General features: G+C 43.4%; 1 long non-coding RNA gene across 1 annotated transcript in view; it reads left to right on the top strand.

The window, feature by feature from the left end:
* The first annotated feature begins 3,141 nt into the window (after positions 1–3,141).
* Positions 3,142–19,203, top strand: part of LOC122177470 — a 21,332-nt gene continuing 5,270 nt past the window's right edge. Inside the window, exon 1 of the long non-coding RNA XR_006178081.1 lies at positions 3,142–3,175. This is a non-coding gene — a long non-coding RNA (uncharacterized LOC122177470). The remainder of the gene's footprint in view (positions 3,176–19,203) is intronic.

Raw genomic sequence — 19,203 nt, 5'->3', positions numbered from 1 at the left:
AAAACACTGTGAGATCTAGGGGATAGTCCAGACTTAGTGAACCACTGTGAGAGCGACAGCAGCAGTTTATCTAGCACTCCCATCAGTCTGTTCATGGGAACCCATGCAGTGAAGTGTTTATTCAGAGGGCTAGTTGTGTAGGTGGCCTAGCGTGTTATCACAGAAACGAAATGTTAGTCATGAGAGCATACTTGCCAGACATGCCTTCTGCATGCACCTTCTCGTGCAGCAGCCAGCTTTATTTGCTGGCAGCACACTGGTCCCTGCCAACTTGGCATGGGAACGTGGCAGGACAGGACTTGACGGGAAGCCTAGAAGACAAAGCTGCTCTGCCAGCACCAGGCACTGGGGCTGTATTTCCACGTCTGATCGGACTAATTCACATTTGAATTAAAACAGCATATATGAAGAAGCTTATAGCTAATGAGCGATTGTGGTTTTGTTTTTCAAATCTTTATCTCACTTTCTGATCAATGAAGCTAACTCTGTGGCCTACAAATGAAGTTAACACACTGAGGCTTTCCAAAATACGTAACTCCTATATTGGCTTGGTTTTTGGGTGCCCAACTTTAAACTTCAAGTGACGTGGAAATGCAAATTCTGATAATGGAACTGAGCACAGCACAATAGAAGGTCCTAAATTAGAAATGCCTTGGCTTAAAGTACTTAGATCTGGTCTTTCCTTGTGTGTGGAGGAAGACATTCTTAACAAGAGTTTATAGAACTGTACACAACTGCAAGCCCTAGTTTCATACAAGTGTAACTGAATCCAGAAATTCATTCTCTGAGAAATAATGAGCAGTGTTAAGTCAATGTATGTAAGATCATTTTTCCTCTTTTTGGCTGTTCCTGTAGTGTTAAAGCAGTATAATTCCTAACATAGTCTTTTCTCTTGAATAACAGAAAGTGATCTAAGGACTTTCTGCTTCAGAAAAGTTTTGCTATGTGGTAGAACTCTCTGGTCTGCATGCTGGGACATTATTTCTGTAGTTCTTTGTTCCTCAGTTACCTTAATTATAATATGAATATCTTATTTCAATGAGGAATATCTTGAATTTTGAAAACAAAATAGAAGCAGATAAATACAAGAAAGTTGTATTTATCTGTATTTATCATGCAGTTGAGGGGAGATGTCAGATGAAGGATTTTAACCATAGAAGACAAGCACCACGTTTTCAGGGATGGATGAAAACTTCTGGTCTGAGGCTGCCTCTTGGGGCCATATTTGGTAGCCTTGCTTCACAGCAAAGTAGCTCAGTAGCTTGTAACGAGCTCCACGCAGCACAGTCTGAAGTGCCCAGAACATCCCTTAGTGCTGCCTGTGACTGACAATGCATGTGAGGCTGGGGAGTTTTCTTGTGTGTTACAGCAAGGGAGGAGCTCCATGCATTGCTAGCACATATTAGCAGAGTCCTCAATGAGGGCTTCATCTGTGCACATTTGCAACTTGTTTGTCATTCTTCCTGCCTTGAACATTGCAGCACAGTTAATTAATGCCTTCCAGATATTGCAGAAGTATTGAGTGCTGCAGGGAGACGTGAAGGGGGAGGCTGTGGGACCCATGGCAGGGACATATTAAGAAAGTAGAGGAGATTTTGACAGGCAATGAGCACCTGAGGCCTGGTTCCACCTGCACTCTGACTTGTGGAGGCGTTCTCATTGTCACCACACAATTAATTTACCTGCCCTGCAAGCTGCCAGTGTTTTTTAACTATCAATTTCTTGGTATTTATTGATTTTATTCTATTGCCTAAAGGCATAGAAATAATTAGCAGAAGTCTTCCCATCGCATTTGCCATATAGTTAATTAGAGGTTTTATCCTATAGAGTAGTCATGTGAGAAAAACTGTGATTTAGCAACTGAAGTTTATGTTTTTTCAACTAATGTGAAATAGCAGATCTCCACTAACTCGTACAGGCCCTCCTCATTGTGTAGTAGCAGCAGAAAAATGGTTTGAAGTGTCACAGCAAACATCAAAGTCTTCTGTTTTGTGCACACTTGAAGGTCCTGCAGGTGCTCTAGGGATGCTCCTGCTGTTAAGCAGCTTGCTGGGGAATAAAGCCAACTTGTTGCACATCAGGGCAACACATTCCCTCAGTTTTCTTTCTGTCACTATGGGAGGGACCTGGCAGCTCTACAGCATTTCCACGCTCTTCCTGTTCATCAAGTGTTTAGGATACCAGTTTGCCCCAGGCTCAGGACTCTGGGCCTTGCCATGGCAATATTAAACCTGATGCCTGCACAGGAGGTGGCTAGCAGACTGTACATGCTCTGTCCATCCCTCTATGATGCCCTCTGTGCAGAAAATGGCCCATAGGCAAGATGGTGGCCTTGCACATTTGAATTTTGTTGATGATCTGCGTGTGCACGTTGCTGTGTTTCTTGTTGTGTCTGTTGATGGCAAATTTGATGCTCAGGTGCTGCTAGGAGTGGCAGAAATGTGCTTTGGTGGTGTGCATCTGTGTTTGTGTGTACCCATGGCAGAGAGGAAAAAGAAACTTGCTCATGCCAGTAGGTAATTTGAATATTGATAATGAATAGAGATTCATTCTCTTGTAACAGGGTGGCTTAAATCCGGCTCACGGCATAGGGAGAATAATGTTTATTCCTGAAACAAAGGCAGGATTCTCTGGCCATGGTTCAGTGCTTGATATCCATTTCTTAGATCACAATTGATATACACATGTTCCAGACAGGAAATGAGACTGGTGGCTGCTGAAGGTGTAATCAATCTCATCTCCTCCTGAAAGGCATCTCCTATTAAGCAGGGAGGAAGCATGTGTTGGTCTCAGCAGAGCTCTGTACTTAGGCCATCATGTCACTGAAGAGGTACTGTGCCACATGGCTGATGGTTCTCTGAAGCTCTCATGTTTAAGTGCTTGTTCCAACTTATGACATGCAGAGATTGGTTGTGCTCTGGTGGGGAACACATTGGCCACAGCTGGTTTTGAGTTGAGTGGCACTGCTTTGTGCTCAGAAGACAGGACCTCAACACTCAGAAGAGTGACTGCATTTATGAGCTGGTGGGATTTCTTTGGAGGGGTCCTGATCAGTAAAGTGGGATGGATGAAGATGCAGAGCAAGACATCTTTCAGTGGCATCCCAGGGATGGCATCTGAGCAGAGACACAGATTTTGGCAGTTTCTGCTTTTGGGGTCTCTACTGGGAGATACCGTAAGTGATGAGCCTTTTATTTCTGCAGCCACTGCCCTACTTGCATGGCAAGCTCTTTGAGCCTGGGTGCTGCTTGTCTTCCTGTTGTGCCCTGCAGCCTTGATTTGGTATAATGCTTTGTGGGCAACTGAGCTGGTTGTGGGGTTGGGGCCACAGATGGTAAGCCTGCCTGGGGCACACATCCTGAGCTGGGGGCTCTGGGGATGTTAACTGCTTTCCAGTTACTCTGCTGACAATCCAGGGCTGGTAGAAGCACCCAAGTTAGATGCCAAAAGCTAACCTAAGAGAGCAGGGCTGTCTTCATCCTCTCTCAGTATGAGCATTTAAACCTTGAGCAAGTTATTATATGGCTGATGTCTGATTTTTCTCTGATCTTTTTGACCTAAAGGCCCTTCTATGTACAGTCGGTGTTGCACTGACCTTTGTCTGGAAAACAAAAACATGCTAAGCATTGTCCTCCAGCTATCTTTGTTGGATCCTGAAATGAGGCTCAACTACTGTTTGTGTGCCCCTGAACTGCAATTTAAAGTGCGTGTTCAGTGTGGATGGTAGAGAGTATTTAAAAATATAACTTCTCTAGGCCTTCCAAATGTTTCTGTTAAAGCAGTAGAAAAAGAGAAGTTCTGCTTGCTAAAAGCTTGCTTCCTCTTAGATAACTGTCCATACATTGCCTAGCACTGATAAAATACCCTCATCATAGCTCAAAGCTATTACTGTGTTAGAAGTGAACTTCCCATCTGAGTCTTGCACGAAAGAGCTTGTAACCTCAAAATAGCTGTAACGGAATGAGCAGCAGCTGGGCTATACATTGGTTGTTTCTTCAGAGATGTCTTTTATTATTTCTTCTTTAAATAGCTGGCCAAGCTATATTGCTCACTCCTTTTTAATTTAAGACAAGTTCACTCTCAGCCAGCTTGCGAAAGGAAGACAATACCATTACCTGACTGCTCGTTACTGCTTCTGTGCCTGAGAAAGGCAGCCATGAAAGTGTCAGACCTCTCTGGTGCGTGGTGGAGGGATTTCTGTGAATGTATCATGGGCACAACCTGCCTGCCTCCTGCTTCTGGGTGTCTGAGGGTTCGCCCTCAACACAAGCTCACAAGGAAGGTTACTGCATAGGGAGGCAATGCAAAACCCTGACTAGATATGCCAGCGAAACTGCTCATTATCTGCGCCCTGATGGAGATGAAAGGAGCCTCATTTAGCTATTTAAACTTTTTGAATGAGTGTGCTCTGACTGAAGTAAATGAAGAGGAAGGCAGGTTATGGGCAGGTAGGGATGTTAAGCTGCTGAGCTAACAGTGAAATTTGGAAATCCCATGCACCCATGACCTGTCAATTAGAGCAGTATGTATAGCTGTGAAATAACCCCCATTACTTTTGAGCTGGAAACAAGAAAGTCTGCTTACATCCCCAGCAATGGGAAGTTGCCCAATGGTATTTCTAAATGGAGGAGGATAGAGAGCGCAGCAAATGTCTGAGTGTCTGCTGTGATTAAAGTTGTTTCTGAACTCTCAGATACTTTGAGTTGCAGAATGATGTGATGAGAAGCAGCACTGGAGTCTGCGTTTCAATTTCAGTGGGCTTTGTGGAAAGCCAACCAAAGCCATTTTGAGCCTTGCTCATGATCTTTATGCATTAGGGTGATGCCTTGTTTTAGTGTCAAACAAGACATTTCATAGCTCAGAGTTGCTTATCTCATACATAGTAAAAGCAGAGATTCTGAGAGTTGCTTATCTCATACATAGTAAAAGCAGAGATTCTGAATAGCTTCTTATTATTGATTACATTTTTCCTGGGGTTGATCTTTGAGCCTCTCTAAAGAACTCAGGAACTACTGAAAGTTGAAGCTAGTGTTTTTCTTGGTGAGTCTTCAATGGGTAGAATTTAGCAGGAAGAAAGAAGGGGAAAAAATTAGATTTTCCCTCTGCAACTAACTGAGATCAGGACACAGCAGTCTCTTTGCATGCCTACAGTTAACCTTCAGGTGAGAGGCTACTGGAGTCCTTACCAATGAGCAGAAGGTGTGGCTGGAGTTCTGTCTTCATCTTAAGTGTCCTGTAGCAAGGGCTTTCCCTCCCAGCAGCTGCCCAGCATTTTGAAACACACTTTGAGGAATCTAATTGTTATCACTGCAGAAAAATATCTCACTCATTAATTTAATTTAAATGAATTCCTCAGTCCTCTTCAGACAGCATGAGGGAGAGGCTGGGGTGGCCGAAGCAGATTGCTGTTGTCTTAACTAGCTTAACAGCCCGAATGAATTTCCAGCTTGAGGAAAAACTTTCCTCTTAAAACATGGCTTTCTACAACTGCAAGTGTAGCCAGTGGAGAGGCTGGAATGAACCATTTCCAGATGCTTCCACTGCTTCAGATACAGATCTGCCTTGAAATAGCAGTCAGGGCTGATTCTCCTTGTCAGGTCTTCCAGAGGCTTTAATGTGTGTGTGAGCCATGGGTCTGTGCCCGAGCACATTGCAGAGAAGGAGGAGGAACGAGAGGGAGCTGACATCAACAAGGGACAGGATGGGAAGAGGGGAGCCCAGTGGGAAACCAAGCTCATCCCTGAGCCATTTCTGTTGGAGATGGCATTTGTAGGGTTGTTGAGGGACCCCACATCCTTCTCTGGGTGCCTGCAGTGTAAGCTGTGAGAGCTGCTAATTTGTATGAAGTCAAATCTGTTCCTGACCTGAGGAATCCTTTCCAAAAATCCTACTGGCTTTCTGAGGAAGTGAAAAGTGTACTTATGTAAACCAGATTGACATAAAAACAGGATCAGGTCTTGCAAAATATTTAGTTATTGCATCTGGTATGTCTGTGTAATTTGGTGGACAATAGCTGTATTCTCTCTCTAACAAGAGCTTCACTGATTGCCTAACTGGGCAGGGAGGAGAAACACGTGTAGCAGGGTGCCAGAGACAGCAGATCCTGGAGCAGTAAAGGCAGCAGTGCCAGGGAAAAAAGATAGACATCTGTAATGTGAAGGGACAGCCCAAACCAGGGAGTTAGAGCATCTCTGTCAGCTCCTGCTTCTATCTAACTTGCCTTAGCCACTAAGCAGACACGACATACCTCTGGAAGCCTGGGCTCCCTACGCTGCACTGGGATGGCAGCTACCTCTGGACAGTGCGTGCTGGGGACTCCTTTTTGGAGCCATCAGTTTTTCTTCATATCTTACACAAGAAAGGCTTTTACCTCCTATTTTCCCTTTTGGCAAGGTGCATGAAGAACAGTTTCTATTTCCTTGACAGACTTGTTCTCAGGCTTTCCTGTCATTCACCTTGAGACTGCTTTCTGCTGCAAGGCATCTCCCTCAAAAAATTGTAGTTTTGGCCCTCCACCTATGGTAGAGGTCCTGGTGCTCCATCTGCAAAGTTTTGCCTTCAGCTGGGCTCTTTCCTTCAGCAAGCAGGACCGTAAAGCCTTGACCAGGAGCATAAACCCTCCCCCACAGCTCATGCTGCTGCACCAGGGCTGGAGGTGATGGCTGCTGGCTCGTGAGAGGGGCTGCTTGCCCGCTCTGTAGAGAGCGGAGGACAGGCGGGATGGGGTTTGGCATCTGACCAAAGGCTGCCATCTCCTCATGTGGGTGTGTGGAGCTGTTCCCACAGGTCTGCTGAGTCAGTACCACTGGCAGCACTTGGCTGCTGGTGAACCTTTGCTTGAGGGCAAGAAACTGGTGTTTCACTCGGGTGCAGAAGAGAAAGATCAGGCTGAACTCGGGGTTTTAACCTGGGCATTGTGTGTTAAAATGGGCTCCCACACTGGGAAGACAGGGCTCAGACCTCACAGCCTCTAGCCCATACACTAGTGGCACTATTTTGGACATAGCACACTAAAGCTTGAGGCTGGCTGGTTCAAGGATATTTGCATAGTGTTGCCCTTTCCACTGCCTTTTTGTCTGACTCTTGTGTTTCCCTCCAATGAGCTGGAAAGCAGGTTGCACCTCTCATTTCAGGGTGCTCAGATCACCTGATGATTCTTCTATTCTCCCAGCCCCAGCACCTGTTGGCAGTTTCTTTGAGAAAGAACAGCACAAACTTCTGTGTTCTCCCATTTAAAATAGGTCTTATGCTTCATTTTTTAAAATGAGTAAAGGCCTTCTAATGGGGAAGTGACAAGTGAAAAGCAGAAACCAGGGACTACCAGCTGAGCCATTTGACCTGCCTTTCTGGTTAGTTTCCTGCACTGCCAAAAACACAATAAATGTGTTTCAGAAAAAAAAAAAAAACCAACAAACAAACAAACAAAAAAAACACAACCAAACCCAAACAAACAAAAATGAGAGTGATCTTCTCAATTTCTTTTTCTGTGAAAAACAGAAAGTGCGTTTTGATGAGATCACCCTATTATTTGACATGGGAGGCTCCATTGAGCTGTTTTCCTGCAAACTGATTAGAGGAAGAATTACTCAGCAGAAGTTCCCTTGAAATTAGTTGAGATATATGCATGTTTCATCTGCTTCCTGGAAGCAAAATTAACCTGCACTGTGATTTAAAAAGACTTGGTATATTGTTTCGGCTCTCCCTAGAGCTGAGTTATTCCAATTCTTGCCTGTTAGAAGGTTACTTCTTTTGCTCAGAATTCAGGTTGGAGACAGGAAAAAATGTCTTCTCAGGGACAGTGGTGAGGCACTGGCACAGGCTCCCTGGGGAGGTGGTGGAGTCACCGTCCCTGGAGGTGTTCAAGGGCAGTGTAGATGTGGCACTGAGGGACATGGTTAGTGGACATGGTGGGGATGGGCTGGCAGTTGATCTAGGTGATCTGAGAGGTCTTTTTCAGCCTAAATGATTCTATGATTCTACGACATCGTTCAGGCCAACAAAGGCTGAACTGTTGTGGCTGCAGTCCTGCACAGGGGTAGTGCTCACTGTGTAAAAGACAGCACTAGTTCTGTCATGTGATGGATGCAGAAATGGTACTTCAGTGCCGCTAGTGAGCAAATGTAGTGAAGAGGGATCCTCTGAAATACAAGTCTGGTGGCACATAGGTGTCATGCAGTCAATACAGCCACCACCCTAGCCTGGCAGGAGTTGGGCTCTCAAGGAACAAGAGCGTGGGATTGTAGGCTTCTGGCCATCATCCATCACCTTTTCTTCTCTTCAGAAAGTTAACACAGGCAGGGTTTAGGTTTTATTTTTGGGGTAGAGGCTAGTTGGGGTTTTGGCAGTTCATTTTCCAACCCGGAGCACCGAAGTAAAGCCCATATAGGGAGCGAGATGCTGCTGGGTATTTACTTCAAGGTCCTGCTGTTTTCTCCTGTTTTAGGTTTTTTAGGTGTCTACACATAAGATGGAACCTGTGTACCTTATTGGTAATGCCACAGTTTTTGTGCACACCCTTTCCAATGGTTGTCAGTGCAAGTGCTTGGTTGCATTGGAGCTATATGGAGGAATTCAAATTCTCTCTGGTTTCTAGTAGCATATGTCACAGTCATAGCCCTAATACCTGACATATCATTTGGTGGAACAGAAACTTTTCTGCAGCTGCTTCTCCACATGAAATGCTGAAAATAATTCTGCCTCTGATTCACTACCTGTTGTCCCACAGGCCAGATTGTTTACGACAAAAGGGGTCTACCCTCTCTTGCAGCCCATCAGTGGAGTTCAAGAGAGCAGCTGCCTGTAAAGGAGTGGAGTGGAAACAGTTCCCAGAAATGCACTACAACTGAAATAGAAAGAATGAGAAGGAGTCAAGGCTGAGTCAAACTGAAGAGTGTTCGAGGCTCAAAGCACACATGGAAAGATTCCTTTTCCTCTCAGACAGAAATGTTTACAGCTGATCACTGGCAAAAATTTGCTGTGTTATCCTGAATGTTTTCCCACTTATACTTTTAAGCCTGAGGCTTAAGATGGAAGTGAGGGATTAGTGTAGATACAAATAACATACACTTCATTTGCACTAAGCCTACCAGATTTCTCAAGAATCCTTGTAATGGTGAAGGAACTTTGAAAGGAGCCACCAAGTCCAGTAGTGTGGGGAAGTGTTCCAATGTAGGAAGACAAGGTGTGGACTATGTAAGTGAAAAAGAATTTTTATAATTACTTTTGTGCTCTTATTGGAGTAAGTAATTTCTATGCACTCACCTTATTTTTTTTTCTCTTAGTGAAATCTTTATAATGAGTTAACAGACATTGCACTTCAATTTGAAGTAACCTGTGCTGTTTTATTTTTAAACCCATACAAATATTTTTCCTGACCACTTGCTGAGTATCCCATAGTGTCATATACTTTGAATTTCAGGTATCACTGAAATGATTTCAGTTAAACTGTGAATGTAGAAATATGGCAAAGCCTTTCTTGTGTGCAAAGTAAAGATTACAAAAAAGGACTTTCCCAGCCTTTTTCTACCTCTTTGATGTCATTTCATCTGGTATTTATTTGAAAATCTAAACATGAGAGCATGTGCACTTCCTGTGGCTGACGCTGATTCTATTTCTGAAGTAAAGGAAATGATTATTTTCCTATTTGCTTACTTCTTTTATACTGATTCAGCCACAAATACTAGTTGACCTCGGCTGGATGCAGACCTATCCAGGTTTTCTGTTCTGCTCCTTGTGAAATCTTGCATCTCTGCACACATGAATCCTCTCTCAACTTTCTAGTTTCCCAATCTATATTTTTGTTTACGGTCTGTAGCACACAGATTTCTGCTGTGAGCTCAGAAACCACAGTGAGTGCAAGTGGGGAGTGATAGCAGACCACAGCATGCATGTGCTTATATTTTGATGAAGTTGGTGTGATCATTTTCAAGAACTCTTTCTGACAAAAGAGGGTGACATCTTGTGTTGTGATCATGCAAGAAATCCCCTGCTTTCTTTCAATATGAATGATCTCACAGAATCACAGAATTGTAGGGGTTGGAAGGGACCTCCAGAGATCATCGAGTCCAACCAGTCTCAGAGCTCTTACTGTTTGTGATGCAAAACCTGCATCCCAGTGTCCATATGATGCAGCCAGATGAAGCTGTGTGGACAGCGTGTAGCTAATCGTTCAGCTTCCTAACCTGGTTCTTCTAAACAAACGAAGTGGCCTTCAAAGATACTTAACAGCGTGCTTAACTTTTTGCTCTGAAAATCAAGTATTTATATAATAAATAATTGTTCAAATTACTTTCCTCATTCTATTTTTTAGCTTGAGCTAATAGTTTAAGATTTGGTAATGGATCTCCAAGGCCTGTCTGAGAGGTGTAGATCTGAAACAAAGACCTACCCCGTTGCTCATTCCATGCCAAAAGTTAAACTGCTGGCCCATTTCTGTGGATATCTGGTTGAAGTGTATGCTTCTCTCTAACAAGGTACTACGGGAATGCCTACCAAAAGTATACAGGTATGTTTTATTGCGTATTTGTGGGAGCAGTTCCTTCTCTCCACAAAAAGCTGTACGTTCCTGCTGACTCATGCAGCACAAGGAGCTGTCCCATAATTTTGGTGGAATTCTGCGTTATGCCAGCAACTATGGTTCAGAAAGGGCTCTTCTGATCCATTTTGTGATGGGTCAGATGGGGTGGTAGGACTTATGTTGTAGAGGTGGTGCCACTCTCCTCTCTTCAGTTCAGAATTAGGAGGATGATGCAGAACAGTTTGATTTCTGAAAGAAAGCTCTTAGATCTTTTTCTAACAGACAGCATGTTTTGGGAGACTGAGATGCTTCTTGTTCTGTGAAGTGGTAGAAACAAAAAGTGTCTGCCTGTGGCAGGGTTGCTCCTGATGTCCTGTAATGTGGTGCCATCCCCAACATGGCAAGCAAGGATCAGGCATGCAAATAGCTGGTCTTCTGGGGTGCCAAGCACTGGCCCTTCCAGAGCACAGAGAACATACTTAGATTTCTGCAAAGGATTATGACAGGCAGCCCAAGGGCACAAAGAAGGCCAAGGCAAAAAAAAAAAACAAAAACAGAACTGAATCTAGATCTTTATGTACCATGTTCTTCCTCTCCTTTCTTGGTTTGGGTAAGCTCACTTCCTCCTTTGTAGTTTAAAATGTCCTCTGTTGCTGTTGGCAGAGATTGTTTCATTCTGCACAGAGCTTCTGAAATAGTGGTGTTGCTGATGCAGGTCACTGAGTGATGCCTCTCCCCAGCTGGGTGAGGCTGCCCATGAGTACTCTCTCCTCTCTCATTGTAGGCCAAAAGGCTGAGAAGTGTCCCAGATTTGCTCCACGTCTATTTTGTGGTGAAGCTGACGTCAGCTGAATTCTGGCTGTTTATTTTACTAACTCTTCTGAAATCTGTATGTGGGAGAAGACACAGCTAGAACTTTTCAGGAGGTCTCAATGAGCAAAAGGTAGGAAATGCCACAGGGCCTCCCCACAGTGAACATTAGGGAAACTCCTGATGTAATAAAAAAAATGTGAGCTCAGAGAGGGAGCAGCAGCTTCTTCCCTGAAGGCTGATGGAGGATTAGGCGTGCATGCATGACCTATAGAGAGAGATGCTGTTTGGTAGTGTCTGTCTCACCTGTGACGCAAATCCACTGAGGCTAAATCTGTGTGTAGTGAAATTAAGCAGAGCGATATGTGCTTCAGATGTCTCCCAGCAGCAACAGTCACCAGAGGCTGGCTCTGAGGTTTTAAATCTAAATATTCTCTACAGTGATGTTGTTGATCAGAAAAGAGAAATGAAGTGGCTTGTGGCCATCAGGAAGCCATGTCTGATCGATGTTGCTGATGCCAGGTCAGCTCTCCTGGAGCTACAGCTTGCAGCTAGGAGGATTGCACAGTGCCTGGACAGAGAAGTGCTATGGCACGCCTCAGGCCTCTAGACATTGTTGTCCTACAGATAAATAACAGGGTTTGAGCTGCTGACGTTGCTTGTAACATTGTGAGTCAGGTTTTCCAAAAAGTATTGAGCACGATGTGCTGAGCTGGGGGAAAAACTGGCCTCTCATTTAGGTGCCTGCTGGCATGCCATGCCCTTGAGAAAGCTCAGTGCTCTTCTGCAGGAGGTGCATTTCCTTGGGTTCCATGGCTCACGTCTTCTGCTTGAGCTTGAGGCTAACATAGCCTGATCGGTCCTGTGCTGCTTCCCTGCATAGAATACCCTACCTCTGTGTGGGACTGTGCTTGCCTAATACCCCATCTTTGTAGATCTGCAGCCAACCTTGTTCCTGCAGAGGTAAAAAGGCCCCCTTGCCCTTTGCTCCCTTCACTCATCTGGCTGTTCCTGCCTCCTTGAAGAGCCAGGCATTGCAAGTGGCATATTTAAAAATAATAGAGAAAAGTGGGTCTTTGCTCAGGATTCTACTCAGCCTTGGAGCAAAAAAATCCACTGGAGGATTGTTTCAAAGGCTACTCTGAAAGTAATGCCTCCAATTTTATTATGTTGGCTCATGACATCAGAGGTGGATGTTGCTGGTATGGCAGTAGAGATAGAACCTTCCCACCAATATTCCCTTACCTTCTGCTGCTGTGCAACTGACGGCAGCAGAGAGGCAGTCTGACAAAATGGCGTCTGGCGCAGAAGTGTGGATGAAGAAAGGGTGTGCCATTTAATTCTTCCATGCAGAAAAAGCAGCATCCATTGACATTTGTTGATACTTGCTGAGTGTTGTTAGAGGCTAAACAGTGGATGTGAGCAAAGTGAGGCAGTGAGTGGTGCATTTTAGTAGTGGCAACAGTGGGTCAACTCCCCTGGTGCAGATTTTGATGAGCATGGCATGCAGGCTTTTGTTCATTGCTGTTGAAAATGGATAGCTAGTGATGGTGACTATGTTGAAAAAGAGTATTTCATAGCTGAGAATTTGCTCTATCAAATAGTGTTACTTTACTCCTTCTATTGGTTGTTGTTTTCTTGCAAATAAATAGGAGACATTGCTTTTGAAGCAACCTGTGTAAATACACAGAAACTACTGATGACGCAGGAGATCCCTAAGTTTTACAGTGCTGAAAAATGGGACTCTACCCAGGGGAAACACTGTCATATGCCTGTGCTCCTCTGACACTCTTTTAACTGGTGCATTGCCGGTTTTAGAGGACAGAGGTGAAACAGAATGGGCTTCAGTGCCACCTGGGGCCTCTGCTTGAGGCCTTGCAACAGCAAATGGCTCTCCCGAGAGTGAAGGTAGCCCCGGAAGGGAAGCTGTGGCCTACCCAGCTAGTGGAGAATGGTCAAGATCCATTCTCATGTGTTCTGGGCACATTCTGGTTAGACTGTGTGTTTATTGTTATTAAAAAAAAAAAAAAAAAAAAAGGAAAAGTGGTATGTTTTCCTCACTGCATCAATACCAAGAAAAAACAGAGAAAAAAACTCATAGGAAAACCCCAGAGTTTCTCAAAATAATTCCAGGTGTGCTTCTTCTTCCTTTCTTTTTTCTTTTTTTTTTTTCTTTTTTTTTTTTTTTTAAATATAATTGAGGGCTTCTTATTTTCATTGGTGTGTTGTTTTTTGTTTTCATTTGTTTGCTTGCCTTAGGCCACAGACTGGACATAGAGTCAGAGACAAATGTCAGGGTAAGCACTGTAAGCCCTGATGGCTCAGCTACCCCTCAGGTCACTTTGGCCTACTGTGTTTTCCTTTCCCTGTATAATTTCTATTTCCCATTTTTCACTTACTTTTGCTGTCACTTTTATAATGCAAAGATTCCTACTTTGCATTTTTTTTTTTTATTTAAAAAAAGCAACATGACATGATTTGAAGGCTTGCCTCCCTGTTCTTTCTCTTGTCTAAGGTGATCTACAGTGCAGCTGAGAATCAGATGGTGGCTTTTGTGGTGGCTAGAAACCCTGTGAAACCTGCAGAGACACTGCCAAAATCTCACTGTCCTCTGGAAACAGGTATCAGTGGTGATGCACTTCAGGAAGCTGTAGGTCAGCTATGATGACAGCTCCGAGACTCTCCTCATGGCCCACCTCTGCCCTCTGAGGCAGCTATAGCTCCAAGCAGAGGCCATGGGGAGAGAAATATTGGCATATCCAGCCCTCCCTTCTACAGCACTGCCTGTGCCACCTTGCAAGCTGTCCGTGGACCCATATGCTTGTCTTTTTGGGTCACTTTCTTTCACATCTCTGAGGAAAATTCTGAAGTCCTCATGGAAGTGCTGTAAGGCCAGCCAACAAGACCTTGCAATTTAAATGGAATTCCTGTATGTCTGTCTGCCAGCACAGATGTTCCTTTGAAGCTGGAGCTCCTTTTGGGGAAAAAAAAAAAAAAAAAAAAAAAAAAAAAAGTGACCATAAAAGGTCAGTAACTCTACAAGGCACTGAGCTATTTAGGATGCCAGCAGCTAGGGATGGAGAGCTGCCTGTGCCTGTCTCCTGTGTGATCTGCAGTCCCTGCCTAGGGCCAGGCAGGCTGGACATCCAAATCCCACTGATGGGAGCTGTGAGAATTTTGATCATTTGGGGTTTATTTTCCCCAAAAGTCAAAACTGTCTGAAAAACAAAGCTTCAGACCTTCAAATCCTTTCCTTCCAAGAAGGAAAATAAAATCCTTTACTGCTGTTTGGATGGAGTAAATTGTTGTGGTTTTGGTTCTTTTCTTAATATTTTGTATTTTACTGTAGCCTATTTCTACAAAATTAAAACATTGAAATGTCATCACTGGAAAGAGGGAGATCCCCGATCTGCCTGGGATATGGGGACTCCTTCCCCCGAGTCATTTTTACTCGACCCAGATGATTACCAAAATTGATCCTGAGACATTGGATGGAAAAGCAACCTCATTAAAATTTTCCAAACCAACCTTGTATTTATCTTTACAATGCAGGAGTGTGGGAAGGAGCGCTTGTCTCCTTATCTAATAAATTTAGCTTATAGGCTGTATGGTCAAGCTTGCAGGCTTACTTAAGCACTAAACCCCCAGTGATGTCAATGAAAATGGCATGATTAAGTATCACTGAATGCCAAGGCCTGATCTTAGCTAAAAGGATGTGGAAAACTTCTGGCAGTGCCAGAAACTAACCATCCTCCCTGGTGAAAGATTTCAGGCAAGGCATGGCTGCAATACTTCATCACATCTGCGACTGATTCTGAAATAGAAGACATGGCTAGGGAGGGAATTTGTGATACAGAGACAGGTCGAACCAATGGGAAGTCATTTCAATTGCAAAAAAAATGCTGCTGAAAGATTGACAAGAGTAAAAGATTTATAGGTTAAAATAGTACAGCACACTGCATAAATAAAAAATGCTGGAGTGTGAAATGTTGGCGAAAGATGAAATTTGGAATCAAAAATACTGTTTTATCCTGTTGGGAAAACCATGGAAACAAAATGTTCTGATGCTGGAGCTGCCATTACAGAGGTTCTGCATGAGAACATCAGTGGGGATTGTCACAGCTCCCCAGTGCATGATGCATGGCATTCTGGTAGCACTCTGAGTTCTTGTGAATCCAACCTAATACTTAAGCTATGGGAAACTATTTGGTTTCCTTGGCAAGATGAAGTATTAAGCAGTGAAACTTAGTACCCTGCTGATAGGGAAAGAAGCATTTCAGCCAAATTCATATTTTATTCTGTTGATCTTTATTTTCTTCCCAGAAAATGCATAAAGAAAGTTTAATTTGCAGGTTACATGTTCAAGTTAGACGTATTTAGGCCATATTTAAGAGGCAAAATGCTCTTAAAACAAGGCAGTTGTAAGTTTCACGGTTTTCCCTTATGTTATTTATGACATTTGATTGTCATGATATGATAATGTCTTTCAGATGCTCAGTTGTTCAGCCAGGAGGTTAAATCTAAAGAGATCAATTAGCCCCATCAGCCCCTACTCAGGAAGTAACCTCCGCTGCATCCTGTCAGTGTAAGTGATGGTAATGTAGAGTGTAATTGAATGCAATGTAGAGACCATTAATGGAAAGAAATGTTATTTTCTCAATTAAAGTTACTTTTATGTTTACATCTTCTCAGGTGATTCATTAAACCGACTTGTAATATGCTTACTTTTATGTCATGAAAAATTTAGAATAAGAATAAATATAGAGTATATGAAATTAGAATTGCATTTTTTAAAAATAGAACAAAGCCAGAATTTGAAATATTTGATGTTGAGACAGGTTTATAGATGTAAGCCAGAGAGAATAAAAGCAGCAGATTATTCTTTTTTCTTTTACTTTTTTCCTTGCTGTGGCTAGACTGTTGCAAGTATGGATTTATTTTTAAGGTGACAAGATCCCCAATAAAAAACAAGTGTTTTAGAGGATTTGTGCTTCTCAGGATGCATGTTATGCTATGCAATAGTAAAGCTATTTACATATGGTCAGAAGGGCACGTGGTGTTGTTATGACTGGACTTTCATCCAAACTGCAGAGTCACGTTGAGGACCTGAAAGTGTTGGTAGTGTTTAAATGTGGACCATGTCTTTTTAGTTCCTAATATTCTGTGTTCGGCACTTGAAATTCTGGTTTTAGATATTTGTTTTCGCCTGTGGTTCTTGTTCTCATAGCTTCTTAATCATTCTCCTCTGCTTTGGCTTCCTGAAAGGAGCACATCTGTTCTCTTGCGCTGGTTTCAGTCTGTACTGAAACCACAAAACTCAGATTAGACTCTTCAAAAGCCTTACCAGGCTTCAGGAACTCCTGAAGCAAATCTGGGCCCGTTTTCATGCAAATCCAAATACCTTTTATGGTTTCGTTTCAACTTGACATTTTGATTTTGAGATTTTGAGTTGCTCAGACCCTAGGGCTTTGTGTGAAACCCAAAGGGCATGAACTTACATGAACTAAAATGGAAAAACATTCAGATGAGCCCACTGAAGACTGAAACTATGTTCCCACAACTGTGCTTAATAAACCGCTCTTTTTTTTTCTTAATTGGAGAAGTGACAGCTTCTGTTCCACAGCTTGAAGCGCACAGCAACGCATAGTTTTCTTTTTATGTGCACTGGATATTAATTAGACACCTCTGTAAATCATGGACTATTCATACCCTTCCAACTGGGAAGTTGGTAAAGGCAGTACCTTTTCCAAGTCAGTGTGACCTGAGCAGCCAAAAACAATGTTTTCCCTTCTTCAGGTGTGCTAGCACAGGGGTTACAGAGTGCTTCTCATCATGGTGGGTCACCCACTCTGCCACTTCCAAGAAAGCTGCAGCTCCTCCTCCACCTTGACACAGCCAAGAGCAGCACTGGCCAGTGCAGCCCCAGCCATGATGGGGAAGTTCTGGTTCTGCTGTATGTAAAGCATCATTTCTGTTTCTACTGGCACTGGCCTGGTGGTCCCTGCTGACCCTGTGCTGAATCCCTGATGTGGCCATGTCACCATCTCCAGCCCCAGCAGCTCTGGGGACATGTGCTGCTGGCAGCAAGTAACTGCACTTGAGCATTTGTAGCTTGGTGCCATCTCTGCTTGCTCTTCTGCCCTCACTGCCTGCCTTGCCAAGGGCCAGGAGGTCATGGGGATTGCCCCTACAGACAGAATGGGAATGGAAGGAGAGGGTAGGAGGAGGAGATACTGTCTGACTCGGGTACAGAATAGGAAGCAGTGTGTGGTCCAAGGAAGCTTTAACAAACTGTTGGGACTTGGTTATCATGGTAATAGGTAGTTGTACCCAAACTCAAACTTGTGTATTCCCACCAGTGAGCCTACACACAAAATTGCAAGGTCCTAGCATGACAAAATATTTTAGAAGTTATGAATGCTCTTAGGGAGTTATTTTTGAGACCTTCTCTGCAAGTCTGCATAATTGGTACTTTTTTCCACCCTCTTTACTTAGCTTGTGAACCTCATCCATCCATGAAGACTTGAAATCTGACTGTCTAAGGAAACCCCCACAGAGGAGAGCTGGCAGCTCTTGGCACCTCAGCATTCTGTTCAGTCGTTTCATTGGACCCACTGTGCAGCACTGGAAAGTCCATTCTGAGTTTTGCAGTGTATGGCACTCATCGCCCACCCATGCCCAATGACAGTAGGCTTTTGAAATATTGCTTAAAGTTTGAGAAAAAGTTGTGATATTGTAATGAACTTCTCTTTCTTTGTGGTGAACCTTTCTTTCATTTTCTCCATGCTTCAGATTGCTTTCTTTGCTGGACTGGGCAAAGCCATGTGCTCTCTGCAGAGGAAGCAAAATTAGAGAGCAAGCCTCAGTGGTGTACTTGCTGTAGGGCTTGACTTCCTTCTGTCTCTGAGGTTTCAAACATGAGAGCCCATGGTAGATGTTCCATTCAGTCGAACATCTGGCAGTGGTGGGCTCTTAAATATATGTATGTTTAAGCCTTAATGGCACAGCGGTTCTCAAGGCCCAGAAGAGAACTCCCATAGCCTGTGACACTCCCAGATACAGATGGCAGCTTATGGTGTTTTGGCACCATGTCCATCTTCAGAAGCTACTGACTAAGGAGAGTGGTAAGACTACTGCAAAGCCATCACTGTGAAGGGTCATGTTCAGCCCCTGGTTTTCTCCATTTTAAGAAAGCGTGCAGGTGGAAGTAAAGATCTGCCAGTTCAAAGGTTGGCTTTGATTTTGTATGTTTGTGCCTATAGGTGAAGCAAGCCAATCCACACCTAGGAAAATGAAGCCTTTTGAAATGAAGCTTTCAAAACCATCAGTTAAAACTTTTTATGTTAATTAAAAGATTAATATAATTGATTTAAAGAGCATGCACATCGTGGCATCCTATTAGGGATGTGCTATCTACAGTTTACATTTGGTTTACTCACTGCAAATACCATATGTGCAGTGAAGCAAAAAGGGTGAGGTTAACCATGAGTGGAGAGAAGCAAGTTGTCCTTGTTTAGTTATCTTGTGGTGAAAAACAAAACAACTTTATCTCCATTAGGATTTTACTATGAGCTTGTTAACGCTCAGTAAGTAACTTGTTTTAGTGTTCTCTTTCACTCCTCCCTCACCAACGTCTTCTGCATGAGAGGCTTCATTTCAGAGTTATCTGATTTCCACAATCACAATTTCAGCACACTTAATTATTGCTGAGATGTTTTGCACATATGGCTGATGAGGGACTCCACAACTCTGTGACTTTCTTGAGTAGACATGAGAAAAGAAGCTGGAAATCAAATTTGGGCATTCCCATTTGAGTGACTTGCTTACAAGTTCTTTCTTTCTTTCTTTCTTTCTTTCTTTCTTTCTTTCTTTCTTTC

This window comes from Lagopus leucura, unplaced genomic scaffold (genome assembly GCF_019238085.1).
Source record: "Lagopus leucura isolate 7727_CA_CO unplaced genomic scaffold, USGS_WTPT01 Super-Scaffold_100001, whole genome shotgun sequence".
NCBI lineage: Eukaryota > Metazoa > Chordata > Aves > Galliformes > Phasianidae > Lagopus > Lagopus leucura.
This window is presented reverse-complemented; position numbering and strand designations above follow the sequence as displayed.